The sequence below is a fragment of the Numida meleagris genome, chromosome 4 (assembly GCF_002078875.1).
Source record: "Numida meleagris isolate 19003 breed g44 Domestic line chromosome 4, NumMel1.0, whole genome shotgun sequence".
In the NCBI taxonomy this organism is placed as follows: Eukaryota; Metazoa; Chordata; class Aves; order Galliformes; family Numididae; genus Numida; species Numida meleagris.
This window is the reverse complement of record NC_034412.1, coordinates 59,826,785-59,840,351: the sequence shown is the minus strand read 5'-3', so window position 1 is coordinate 59,840,351 and position 13,567 is coordinate 59,826,785. Positions and strand designations below refer to the sequence as shown.

At 41.3% G+C, this 13,567-nt stretch overlaps 2 long non-coding RNA genes across 9 annotated transcripts in view; one reads left to right on the top strand and one right to left on the bottom strand.

The window, feature by feature from the left end:
- LOC110398056 overlaps positions 1-2,852 on the bottom strand; it is a 66,886-nt gene extending 64,034 nt beyond the window's left edge. For 4 of the 6 annotated variants that reach the window (XR_002438164.1, XR_002438163.1, XR_002438162.1 and 1 more), the window contains exons 1-2: positions 2,815-2,849; positions 877-957 (exon numbers count right to left, since the gene is read on the bottom strand). This is a non-coding gene — a long non-coding RNA (uncharacterized LOC110398056). Of the gene's footprint in view, positions 1-876; positions 958-1,378; positions 1,436-2,048; positions 2,089-2,814 lie in introns of all 6 variants that reach the window. The other 2 variants (XR_002438166.1, XR_002438165.1) reach the window with 2 other exon arrangements.
- The window catches only part of LOC110398058, a 38,599-nt gene that overhangs the window by 8,398 nt on the left and 16,634 nt on the right, over positions 1-13,567 (top strand). For 2 of the 3 annotated variants that reach the window (XR_002438168.1, XR_002438171.1), the window contains exon 7: positions 2,204-2,803. The exons of the other annotated variant lie outside the window; for it this stretch is intronic. This is a non-coding gene — a long non-coding RNA (uncharacterized LOC110398058). Of the gene's footprint in view, positions 1-2,203; positions 2,804-13,567 lie in introns of those variants that run through there. 3 annotated transcript variants of the gene reach the window in all.

Here is a 13,567-nt window from a genome sequence, read left to right as displayed (position 1 = left end):
TTCATAACTGTTCATAGGATGCCAAAAATCCCTCACTAAAGTTTGCATCTTCCTAAAATTTATCAGTTGAAATCTTTAAGAAAGGTGTTTAGATTTCTTATATTGTCTGTTTTTTATTCTGTGGCAAAACATTACTGGGATTATGATCTGTGTAACTGGCATTAAGAATATTGTTTTGAAAAATCAAGTTTGTTTTGAGTAAGCAGTGGAAATTAATCCACAGTAGAAATAACTCCAGCTTCCCTGGGAAATTCATCTTTCCTGAACTTCATATTTAAATCACAATATGATACAATACAGTGCAACAATTTAGGTCAGCATGAACAGCATTTCTTTTGACACAAATTTATTATTGTCATTCTATTTTGACATGCTTTAGTAATTTTCAGTGATTGTCATGCTGTCTTGCCTGTCACATGCAGTATCTTGTCACAAAGCACTTCCAAGTTTCACTTTGATTCCTTATGCTGAAATATAGACTATGAGTTGCACACACATATGTATATGTAGTGCCAGTCAGTTTCCAGGTATCATGTTTTAAAGACAGAAAAATGCAGTAATTTTGGACTAAAACAATCCAGTAATGCTCATTTTGAAGATACCATCTTCTCACAAGCTGGACCATAACAACCAGCTACGCAAGGCTGCTTGAAACCCATCCTCCTTTCTTCTTCCTAAGACCTTGGTGACCACAAGGGCAAAAACTAAAGGAACTTTGCTCTGTTTGGTGTTGGACAAATTGGGGAAGTTTTTTTTTTTTTGGGGGGGGAGGGTCCTGAGCAGCTATTGCACACTCAAGTAACTGCTGACTTTTAGGCATTTTTCCCTTTAAGTGATTAAGTAAAAATAGATGTAGATGATGAATTTAATTCCCACCTGAAGCTTTTACCCGATCAGGTCTATAGGGAAATAGATTTCCAGCATGTCCTCAGCTGTGGAAGGAGAGACAGGTGCAGGCTAAAAAAAAAAGGCTTGTTATAATCATTCCTCTTCAGCACAGCTGGTTTAACAAGAGCACAGAGGTTTATTTGGACCATGTTTGGAAAATTGGAATTTCCATCTTTTTGTTCTGTTCTTAGTGTACTGTGCAAAAAGGTCGCTTGTTCTGGCAGTGGCTAATACATGACATCTGAGCAGACCCTTAGCTGGGCTAAATTGCCGTAGTTCAGCAGAATAAATAACCGACACAGCACTCACTGGACAAGGAGCCACTCTAAAATGCTTTTGATTAATTTCCTGTTTCTGCATTGGTCTTCAAATGCCTCTAGATAACTTCCTGGCAGTGCAATAAACTCAATTTGCAGAGTGGCATTTCCATAGGTTTTCCTTTGATTCACAAGCCAGAACTTGATGCTTCCTATTTATCACATTTACTCACCTCTGCTGGTGGCCTTGGCAGGAGGCTGACTGGAGAACTGTTCCTGTGCAGTGCAATCTGCATCAACACAGCACAGATAAACGGAGGCACTAAAGCCTTCCACCCACCACCTGGGGGCTTTTCAGTCATGTACCTACCTACCACTCTGCAAAGACTCAATTTTGTCTAGGAGGACTTCTTGCCCTTCCTCCAGCACATAGAACTGGGTGACACCAGTATCCCACCCCTTCACTTCCTAGTATAAATTTATGGATCTCAGCTTTTGAAGTTTTCATTGTTCGATTATGATGGCCACTTTTCAGTTAGTTTTGCGTGATCACCTGTGTGAATGAGGTGGAAAAGGACCATTGCTCCATTGCTTCACAAAGAAAGAAAAGCTTAAAAAAAATCTTAGCAGCTTGGAGGCAGAAGGGAGGAGATGTTCTCTCAAGTCCCAGTGCAGTCCCAGTGAGCATCCCAATGGAAGTGGACTGGAGACAGAGCTGCAAGCAGCCATTTACAGGCAGTTCTTGCAGCTCCCGTTTCCTAGCTGTTACTTCCAGCCAACACACTGGAAAAGTAACTGAAAAGCACAGAGGGAAGGGAGGAAAAGGAAAATACAGCATTTTTTTTGTCAGACATTGGGCCACACAGTAATAGTGGGGAGATAGAAAAGTGTTCATATCCCAACCTGCCTGCACTCCATCTGTTTGCAACAAGATACTTAGTCCCTGTGTAAGCAGAGGGGAAAAAAGATGGGTTATTTTATTGCACATTCACGTAGATTTTGAAAGGAGGAAACCACGCAAGCTAAAATTAAATATAATTTTCTCTTTTTCCCCATAGACTCAGTCTGGATGAATGCCAAACCGCATTTCTGAGGGGTGAGAAAGGCCCAACATCTGCTTCTGGTGTAACTGTTTGTATCTTCACTCTAAGAAAATTAGGTTTGAAATAATCTCAAATTGTCTGACACCTGTATCCTATTAGAAGTGACACATGGAAACACCTTCAGCATACTGAATTTAGCACCATGTCAACAGTTTTAAGTTAACGGGAAAAAAAAATGGTAAAAACCATTGCTTCCCACTTTTGGCTGAAACAGACCTGGTGTCTTTTCACAAGATCATACTGCAAGCGTGGTCCATAAATATAATGGGCTCCAAGCCCATAATTACAACACAGCTTGTGTCCCCAGCCATGGCTGGAATTAAATTCAGCGAGCACCTCGGGGTAAGTGGTGTGCTGCATTGGAGCCAAGGTTGTTGGAACACACCTAAGGGCTGGGTACCAGCCAGCACGCGGGCAAGCAGAAGCTTCAGGGACAGTGTAATGCTATAATGTGATGGAAAGTACAGTGATAATATCAGGGTAGCAAAGTCTTTGATGGCAGCAGACAAAGACAAGCCCAGAGACAGCAGCTGTGGATGCAGAAACAAAGGAAAAGAACTGCTTACCTTCAGAAAGCCTCAGGTACACAGGGATCTCCAGTGAGATCCCCTCATCTCCACTGCCAACCCTTAAATGAGGTCAGGTACATTGCATGCACCTGAACTCCACTGGCTTGGCCCTGCCTTCCCACCAGGTGCTCAATCACTGGTTCAGGCCATGACTTAGCATTTTCGCTACAGAGAGCTTCTCTGTAGTTTGGCTATGAATCTTAATTTTAGCAGCTTATACCTTCTTTTTATGGTGAACAGGCCATATCTCGCTTGTCTCAAGAAGAGGAGTCAGATTGCCACCACAGAAGATAAATTCTGCCACAGCATAAAGGTTTGCTTGTGTTCAGACACAGAGAAGAACCATATGACTTCAGAAGCCATGCATCTAGTTTTGCTATAATGGCCTGCACTTCCCTCAGCACAGATTGTGACGCGCACGTAGTGCTTTACTTTAAGCTCCTCGTGCAATCTCCCATTTACAAATTCCTCTCTTTTAGGAACAGATCTGATGACCTTCTGCCAGGTAATTCACTGTTATGAAGACAGTAGTTCTTCGAGAAGGACATTCATTAAAATTCATCAAATGTTATGACTTGACTTTCATAAAAACTACACTACCTAAAAATACAGAATCTTCACATACGTTCTTTTTCTTGAGAACTTTGAATCAATTTTTTTGAGAGGTTCTTTTTAAATGTTTGAGAGTAAGGAGAAATTGCTTTCTTTCTTTTCAGATAGTGCGTACTACCCAGAGTCAAGAAAACAGGAAAAATGCTGTTCTTGATCATTTGTCTCTCACGTTCCAGCCATTCATTGACACTGTGTGAGCAGTCACTTTTTCATCACAGTAGTTGTGACAGGCATAAGGGATATTTACACAGAAACACAGGCGGGTCGCAGAGGTTTCAAGAGCTGGAAAATTGCAACTTAACTTTTGGAAGTGTAAGCAGAAGGCCCATAGCAGGGTTTGTATGCTGCTAGACATGGTGCAGTACAGAAGGGGGTCCTGTCCCAACAGCACTGAGGCTATGGGTGGTCAGAGAGACAGGAGGAGGCAGCAGCTTGGGTAAAGGGAGATGTCTCACTCTGCTGTGGGCTGCAAGAAGTAGCATTTCCAGACAATGAAAAGCATGAACAAAGTAGAAAAACTGGGTAATAATGGAAGGACAGATGGATAAAATGGAACTATTTCCTAGAGAGGAAAGCACATTGGACCGTGTTCAAAGACAAGAGTATTGCTACAAGTTTAGGTTTGTTTTTTTTTTTTAGTCCAGCCAAGTGGACTTCCTAAGCGGAGCAGCAGCAGTGGTGCTGAGCAAAGGATAATGTGTAATTTTAGCACACACCTACAGCTAAAAATATCAAGGAAAATCTTACAACACAACCTACAATACAGTGCAACCTAGCTGAGGTGGATTTTATTCTGAGAAAACATCTTCAGTGACACAAGATTGGTTTTGGATCTCTAGGCCTTCCTTAGAGTTATAACCTTCAGCTTACACGAGAAAACTGTGAATAGATCCCTGCAAGTTTCCCAAGAAAGAAAATGATAAATTGCTGTAAGTGGAACATGTGTGTGCATTGGAGGAATACATTCACAGCAAAATTTTGGAAACAGCCTTCCAAAAAAGGATGTTAGATAGCAGGACACTTTCCCAAAAAGGATGCTACAAATCACATGCTTGAGTTAATAAATGACAGCAACAGTCCGAAGGGAACATATGGGACAGGCAATAATACTTCATTATGAATGCCTGATTAGATGATCTCTCTTTCTAAACTATTTTTGCCTCTTACTGAATAAATGAGAGAAAACAAGGGTGCCTTGTAAACAGCTGCTTTGGGTCCTCAAAAACCTTCAAAATGACAAGGTGCCAACATAAATTTAATAAGCTCACTCTTCCTGTATTCTGGTCATGTCCCAGCTGAGGCTCAGTTGGGATACGGATGCAGAGTGCTGCTATTTGCGAGTGCAAATACTGATCCCATCCAGATATCTGGATAAGCTGTCCTCTTCCCTATGGGCAGCTTGGCTTCTGAGACAGACTTTAGCTGCATACCTCACTACCCCTTTATCCAGATCAAGGGCTCCACAAAGAGCAAAACTGGCAGATACACACTGTGAGTGTAAACATGGGCTGTTGATCTTCAAGCCAAAATGCCAGAACAGCCTTCGCATGTATACCACCTCCTGCCTTTGAATGTTCAGAAGTTAGCTTTTTGGTACTTCTTATTTTAAATACATGAACCCTCTTTAAGGCTTAGCAAGTTTTTCCCCTTCACGATATAGCCAGTCTTGGTTATTTTGTGGTTTCTGTCGTATTTAATGCATGAAGCAAAGTAACAGGTAATAAATTCAGATAAAAACTGCATATTTTTCCATGGGGAAGTAAACCATTCCTAAAAGATGGGCAATGTGGTCTTAAATCAGTATTTGTGGCTCATTTTCAGGACAAAAATAACACAAGGATCATTTTCTGGAGTACAAAAACAGTACTTCCTGCAAAAGCCTGACTAGCAGTTGATAACATCACATAACCTGAACGAGAACAGCCTTGGGGCTGTGCCATCAGAAAGGAAAATGCACCATCTGGTGACATGTGCATGGGAGGCACCACCTTCAGCAACTCTTATCAGCCATGCCAGATTTCCTCATGTTGACCGCCAAGTGAACTTGCCAAATAGAGAAAATGCAAAGATACAGGAGAAATGCAGATTTTATCGTTATTTCACATACCTTAAAGACAAGAGACTCTTGCTTCAGATGGGCTTCAGGGGAAAAGAGCTGCCTCCTGGCCTCTAAGCAGACCAAATCTTTGTGAAGTGACATGGTCCAGGGGAGCTGGGGTACACGCGGCAGTGTCATCCTTGGCCACATGGGCAGCTTGCAGCAAAGACATAGGTAATGCAGTGGTAGGTGGAGCCAGAGCATCCTCCACTTTGAAACTTCTCTTAAGGTCACTGTAGTACTATTAAATACAATAACATGGAATAATCCATAATGCTCTTCCCAAGATGAATCACTCTCTCATTTTTCTAAAGATTTGCACTTCTCTATTATCAGCTGTTGTTGTTTGGCTATACAATCGTTAACAACTAGGACAAGAGGTAATGGCCTTAAGTTGCACCGGGGAGGTTCAGGTTGGATATCAGGAAATATTTCTTCTGAGGAAGAGTGGTGATGAACTGGATCAGGCTGCCCAGGGAGGTGGTGGAGTCACTGTCCCTGGATGTTCAAAAAATGTGGAGATGTGGCACTGAGGAACATGGTCTGGAGCCGTCACAGGCATGGGTTGGTGGTTGGACTAGATGATCTGAGTGGTCTTTGGTACCTTAATGATTCTATAACTAGAGGAACATAGTGACAAGCAGGAAACAATGATCTTAAAGGTAGCTAGATATGACAGACAGACTGTTACACCAGTACTCCATTATACGTGTGTACCTAATTGCAGTGTGGGACTCAAAATCCTAATGAGAAGTAAAAGGATGCCAAAATAATCTTTAAAACCATAAACAGAACTTCACAATTAGGTAGACTTCGCAAAAGAAAGGAATCCATTTCCTTTGGAAACGCTTGCTAGTAACAAGTCCTATGAAGTTATACGTATCTACAGATTCTACAGCATGTGTATTATGAAAAGAATAATTTTTGTTTGTTTGTTTGTTTTTTCCCACTCTTGGATATCTACAAAAGAAAGCTGTGAATTTTCTTTATTTGTTGAGTAACAGTGTTGCGTTTCTCAAGCCTGGCAACTGCTCAGGAAACAACACTAATGAGCCAGGGTCTTGATTTCAGTCCCCAGAAGAGTCATGACAAAGCAGAAGGAGAGAAATACTGTCTGCACCACAAACAGAATAGGAGACAAAAACCCAAATTAGATGTAAATATAAATTTTATAATGTTGAAGAACTAACTGCCTTACTGTCTCAATCAAGCCCAGCATTACTTAAAATTATTTATTAATGTTTTGGCATAAGCAGTGAAGAAAGCTGGCCTGCAGAATGACCTGCTTCTAATGTTTGTAGAGCATCCCTGAGGAATAGAAGGAATTTCACAAAAACTGTGTCCACAAAAGCGCCACAGCCTTTAGTAAGTTCTCTACAGCAACTTAATTGTTAATTTAGAGCCTATGGTAACATGTTTTGCTTTTATCATCACACAGTCCATTTACTGCCTTGTTTAATCTCAAGGTTGTAACACACTTAAGAAAAGAACCTCCCGCAGAAAAACAGCCAGCCAACCAACCAACAGGGAGACTGCCATGTGGTGTCATAGCTGAGAAATGGGAAAAATCAGCTCATGCCAACTACTCCATTGCCGCACTTATGTCAGACCTGAATGACTTGCTGGGGGTTGCTTTTTGGCACCATGTCTGTTTTTTCATGCAAGTTTGTGTTGTAAACCTCATTGCTCTTCAAGATATGATACAAACTGCTCTTTATAAAGCTTCTGAATAAAGCTCCTCTTTCACATCGCGCAAAAAGTGACCCAAAGCCTGTTCCAGCAGGAAAACCATGGGCTTGCTGCCCGCAGCCTGCCACCCTTTTTGAAGGACCCTTCACACAACCAGATGATGTGGGACTGCAGCCATAAAAAATTGCTCTGCTGCCCACCCAGCTTGCCCTTCCCCAGTGATCCTGCCACTGCTATCCCTTGTACCTGAGAGCGCATCTCACGCGTGAGTAAGCCACAGCCATGGACCAGATGCACGTGGCTGTGCTCTCGTAACTGCTGCCACCCATCCTCCATTCCCTGATGACCACAAAAATCAGCTGTTCTCCACACAAAGGAGCAGATATCCTTGCTAGATGTGCTGCTGCTGATGTGACAGGTGTGGGGCTGGAGTGCAGGATCTCCCTTGGCCACATTAATTGGTTATACATCCAAATAAGTCCTGCACAGAAAAATCCATGGTACATCTTTTCCCTAAAAGGGGATCCACTGCATATACACTTGTGTGCTAAAGCTATATGTTATGCTATATCCCATACCTCCAGCAGGCTCCTAGCTTGTGATCCTGTGTGTCAATTCTTAGCTGAATGCATGTTATCAGATACATTCTAAAGGACTGGAAATGTCTGTTTAAATAGAAATCCTCTCTGATTTGGAAAAATACAAGAGAAAGCATTGCAGCTATCTTTCACTGATATGCATAGTCAATCTGAGCGGGCGTTCTACAGACATTTAAGCCTACTTATATTTTGTATTAATACAAAGTAGACTGTCACTTCTAATTTATTGGCTTAACAAGAAGTAGACTGCAAAGGTCAAAGTCATCTTAAATGTTTTAAAATCAAGTATTGACAATTTTTCTCTCCTCAGCCGTATTAACTACCTCATACATCAAAACTGCTTCCACAGATGGACCAAATGCACAAAACCACAATTTAGAGAAAGAACTTTCTAAAAGAGTAAAATCTGCCAAACCAAAGCAAGTTTCCTCCTCCCTGGTGCCACCATGCTTTCTGATTTATGGAAATGCTATGCAGTTCATCTTGCTCAAAATTCATAACATACTATCATAATATACTATCAATGGAAAATGTTTATGACTGTGGAGCAAAATGCAAGCAGACCAAAGTGCAGCAATAATGGATGATTTCAACAGCATTGACTAATTTTGTGCAATTTGCTTTCTGAAAAGCTCAAATTAAAACAGCCAGTCCTGCTCAGTAACCCAGTAAATGCTCGGTGCCACTCAGAGCAGTGCTAGTTTGAGCTCACTGAGCTGGAATTTTGAGAGTTGTTCCCCTTTGGAGAATAAGAGTGTCTGAGAACAGTTATGCTTTACCAGCCAAACACATGCTGAGTTTTCATACAGTATATTCAGCATGTGTTTGTCTGGCATAAGTTACTCAGCAATTCTAAAAAAACCTGACCACAACACATTATTGCCAGCGGAATTTTTTTCTCCACTGTGCATGCAAATGCAACCTTTTTTTTTTTTTTTTTTTTTTGAAAAAATATGGCTTTCAGACATGATTTGAGGACAGATTGCTTATATGCCGACAATGTGACCAAATATTGATGCTCGTGTTATTTGGACAGCAATCCCCTAACATATTGCATCTATCAAACAGTTACCTTGTCACTAGCTCTTGAAAGTCTCAAAATATGTATATGCACAAGCAACTTTGTTGATGCATGTCATTCCCTATACAAATATCACGCAGCTGGGAAAATAACCTCATTTGTACCTTTTGGGGCAACAAGATGCTCTGACAATTCATTGTGCAGATGAAATTCAGAGTTCAGAAAGGTATTTTTGCTTATTCTTTGTGTTTCTTAGCAGATTTTTAATTGCCCTCCAAACCAAGCATAGCATTCCTGAATCGATAATGTTGAAAGCATTGTGAGTTTTGCTGTTGCACTCAGATGAATCAGGACTGAGTGTAAATTCATCATGTAAACTGCTGCTTAAGAACGTCTCCAACCCCAGTTGGTTGAAAGTCTACATAAAGTCCTCTCTTTGCTCTGGCCCTGCTATTATTTAACTGCATAGACTATTACAGCATTCAAAAAGCACTTAGGAAAAAGACTTGCACATTTTACAATAAGCAAGTTTTTTTAGTTTCTGAAGAAATCAAGAAAAAAATGCACCCTCTTTTTGCCCTGCCTCTTCTTTTCTAGAATGTATTTTGAACCAACCATTTCAAGTATAGTATATACGATCACTATTCTTCATGTGCGTACCTGCATTCCTAGCACAGACTAGAATCAGAAATATCATGAGATTTCTTTGTAGGACTGATCAAAATATCTCAAAAATGAATTAAAAGAAAATTATCCACTGAGAAGCTAACATCCCTAAATTTCTCACTTTAAGTCCTGTAATAACCTCTCACCTAAACTGTGAGCAGATCAAAGTGGAGCCCCAAAGCTGTGCCATGAGAGACAGCAAGTCAGGGTTTTATACTACCTTGCAGACAATGGTCAAGCAGTGGCACGGGGAGTCTTGGAAACACCAAAGACAGAATTCTATCAGTTCCATTTACAAATAGAATCACAGAACCATTAGGTTGGAAAAGACCAATAACATCATCAAGTCCAGTCGTAACCTTGGTCCTGGCCCAAAGCACTCAACCATGTGCTTAAGTCCAGGCACACTTGTGCATCTTGAAAAGTCTAAAGTTACTGAAGAAAAACTCTACTGCAAGATTCACCTCCCACATCCCTATATCTTTCTCTTTATGTTCTGTAGCCTCAAGGTCTAGACACCTTATTTGTTCTGAAATAGAAGGACTCATTTTTTACTATGATCGTATAGAAAATCATTAGTATCACCACATTAAAAAAGTTTAATAGCTGAGAAAGAGAAATCCACCAGTGGCATCAAACATTCCTGCACTTCTACTCTTTATTAAATGGCAACATTTCGAACAAGTATTGTACTCCTCAGTAACCTGTGAATTAGCCAACATTAATGTGCTGTTGTAGTTAGCAAACAGCATTGCAGTTCATAGACTCATAGAATCACCACAGTTGGAAAAAATCTCCAAGATCATGTAGTCGAACCATCCACCTACCACCAGTATTTCCTCACTAAACCATGTCCCTCAGTGCCACACCTCCACATCTCCTGAACACCTCCAGGGATGGTGACTCCACCACCTCCCTGGGCAGCCTGTGCCAGTGCCTGACCACTCTTTCTGAGAATAAATGTTTCCTAATATCCAACCTGAACCTCCCCTGGTGCAACTTGAGGCCATTCCCTCTCGTTCTATAGCTTGTTACCTGAGGCAATAATGGCTAGCAGTAACAATTAATAATAGTTAACAGTAACAGCTACAATGTTAGAAACTGCGTAGTGTAATTTGCTATATTATGATGCATTTGGAGAGAGACTGTATATATGCTGTTTTCTACAGCTTTTGGGGATTTAAAAATGAAAAAATAACATTTTACTGCATTTATTACCACACACATTCTTCCAGTGATTTACCCAGATTTTGACACTAGGGGGAATAACACCCTCTTCACTTTGCTACCTTTTATTTATGAAAAAGGATGAAGGAATACAGATGGAGAGCTTTCTGAGCCTAATAACAGTGACATTTTCTAACACTGCAGCAACTTCACCAGACAGTGTATAGATACGTTTTCAAACTCAAGCAGTTCAAAACTGCTCCAGAGCCTCCAGTCTGCAACCATGTCTCCAGTAGCTTGTTGGATTGCACTGGGAGATAACAGATTGACATTCCTGGTCTTGGCCAAGTGCTGTTGCTGCAGTGCTCAAGGTCATTCGTGGCTTACCTCTGTGTGTGCTGGGTGATCTACAGCAGCGCTCAGCCGTGCTGATGTGTTCATCGTTCTCTGAAGGCAGTGAACAATGTTGAGCAGCTGGCTGTTTGATCTTCCCACTGCTTTGCAGGCAGTACCGCACTGCTCAGAAAAATAAAAGGGAAAAAAACACCATTGAAAAGATTTATCAGCAAACGTCATAGAACCACACTTGACCTCCGTATCTTCTCTTGTTCCCCAAAGGCAACACGTGTAAAGTATTTCCTGTCTTTCATGTTACTGACTGGAATGCATCATGAGGTCCAAATGTACAACCTGCTGTCTGTTTTAGTTGTTAGGCATGATTTTCTTTGTCTCTTGATTAGAGCTTCAGCCAACTGTTCACTGTTGTAATGCCTAGTTCTTTTATTATTCCCTCCTTCCCCTGAACAAATAACTAACTAACCAGCTGGGTTGAAAGCTGAAATTCACTGAAGGCTGCTGTGTCTTACACTGTCTTTTGTTTCCACATCAGCACATCTCCCTTTGTTCTGGACCACCAAAACAGCGTAAATAGCCTCCACCTTTTATTCAAGGGCCAAAGACAAATGTTATTGAAAAACAATGACAAGCAACTCCTAGATTTCAAGAGATGTTCAGCCCCCATATCTATCTGCTTGAGCGTGACAGTTGGAGTTTGCTGGCTGCAACTTGGCTCTATATTCGTGGATTTATCAGAAGGTGTATTTTTCTAGAATGATGTCCACTCTGCAGAGACATGCCAGGAATTAAGAAAGTAAGCTGTCGTGTTATCTTCTCCAGCTGCAGTATGCTGGAAGATTGCTCACAGAATTGTTACTTGGTATTTCAGCCTCTGACCATCTTCAAAGTCAACTGACAACAGCTTAAAAGAGTCGTAAAACATACACAAAGACAGTAAAACACCAGCCTGGCTATGTTTTGATCCCAGTAGGCAATACACATGTACTAGTTATGCCCTCACTCCACTAACATTATGTGTATACATACAATAAATGTTCTTAACAGAAAGAAAGAAAACCCTGGATTCCCCAGTCATACTTATGATAATAAATCTTCTGCAGCAGTGATCCTAGGTCAGAAAAAAAGAACTAAAAATTATGCACAGGGCAAACTGATATCTAATTTGAAAACTAGATCAGTGAGAGGAATCTTGCCCTGGAAGTGCTGAGGCAAAAAAAAAAAAAAAAAAAAAAAAATCTACCCATGAGGCTATCCCCTAATTCCAGTGATAAAAGTCTATTCCACAAGCAGCAAAGTTAGCAGACCATCTGCTCTCTTTGCAGTGCCCCTGCCTGCAGATACCTGCAGTGGTCAGTCCGGTGCTGGAGACGTGGGCTGGCACCGCAGCTCCCGTCAAACCCTCAATGTTACTGATGGTTTCTGACACTGCTTCTGTGCATGAGGGCACCACCGTGAATCTTTTTCTTCCAGCCAGCTCTCAGTGCTCATAGATCTCATAGAAAATTAAGGTGATTAAAACCTGTCTCAACTTCAGCTGGAACTGCTGATCCATCTCCAAGGCTGATGAAGGAGACTGGCCAGCAGGTCGGATGCAGAGGGCTGGTTATGAAGTCACAAGCAGCCCATTCCTCTCATTCAGCACAAACAGCCAAACTCTCAGCATTACAACAGTCTTTGACCATGATACATCAACATTTCAACAGCTATTTTGCAAATTATAAGGCAGTTTCATATTTTCTTGTTTACTGCTTGACCTTTGCAAGCAAGCTGAAAGACTCCAGCTCACCTCACCCACTCTCCTGCAAACACAGTTGTGTCACTCTTCTGTGTCCCATCTTGTAACTTAGGGACCGGTACATTCCAAATGCTAGGAATATCTGCCAGTTTTCTCTTTCAGTTAAAAACCTTGGCCTGAAGGGACGGAAAATACTGAATTCAGTTATTCTACAGCAGCAGGAATTTCAGCCTTTCCCTTTCAAGAAAAGTTGCAAGATCCCAGGCATACATTACTTCTTTGGAAGTGTGAGGTATTACAACTAGTTTTGCCCGAGGACTTCAACAGGAGCTAGCAGACTTGAACAGAAAGTGCCTGCTCAAGCCAAGCACCTCTCAGCTCCCTTTTGTCAGCCTTTGCCTGACCATACCTGTTTACTTGCAAGGTGTGAGCTCTGGCGGAGTACAGGTGTTCAGGCAGTTTCTACTGCTGTGTTCCCAGCTGCAGACACACTGCAAGATTCAGTCCCTCAGCCACAGGCTGCATGCTGATAGCCTAAATTATTCCATTGGGAGTTACTTTCCTTATAGCTCAAGGTAATTAATTGACTCTCACTATCCATTTAGGCCCTGGATTTTCTTGTTATTTTTAAACAGATACTAAACAGATCATTCTGGGGAAGCTGTCATAGTAAGAATTACAAACATCTTTAAAGCAAGAAGATCCTGCCTACAAGACATTTTCCTCTAATTCAGTCAATGAAAAATTGTCTGAATAAACCAATAGAGCAGTAAGATCTGCTTGACTGATAGATGATATCTCTACTA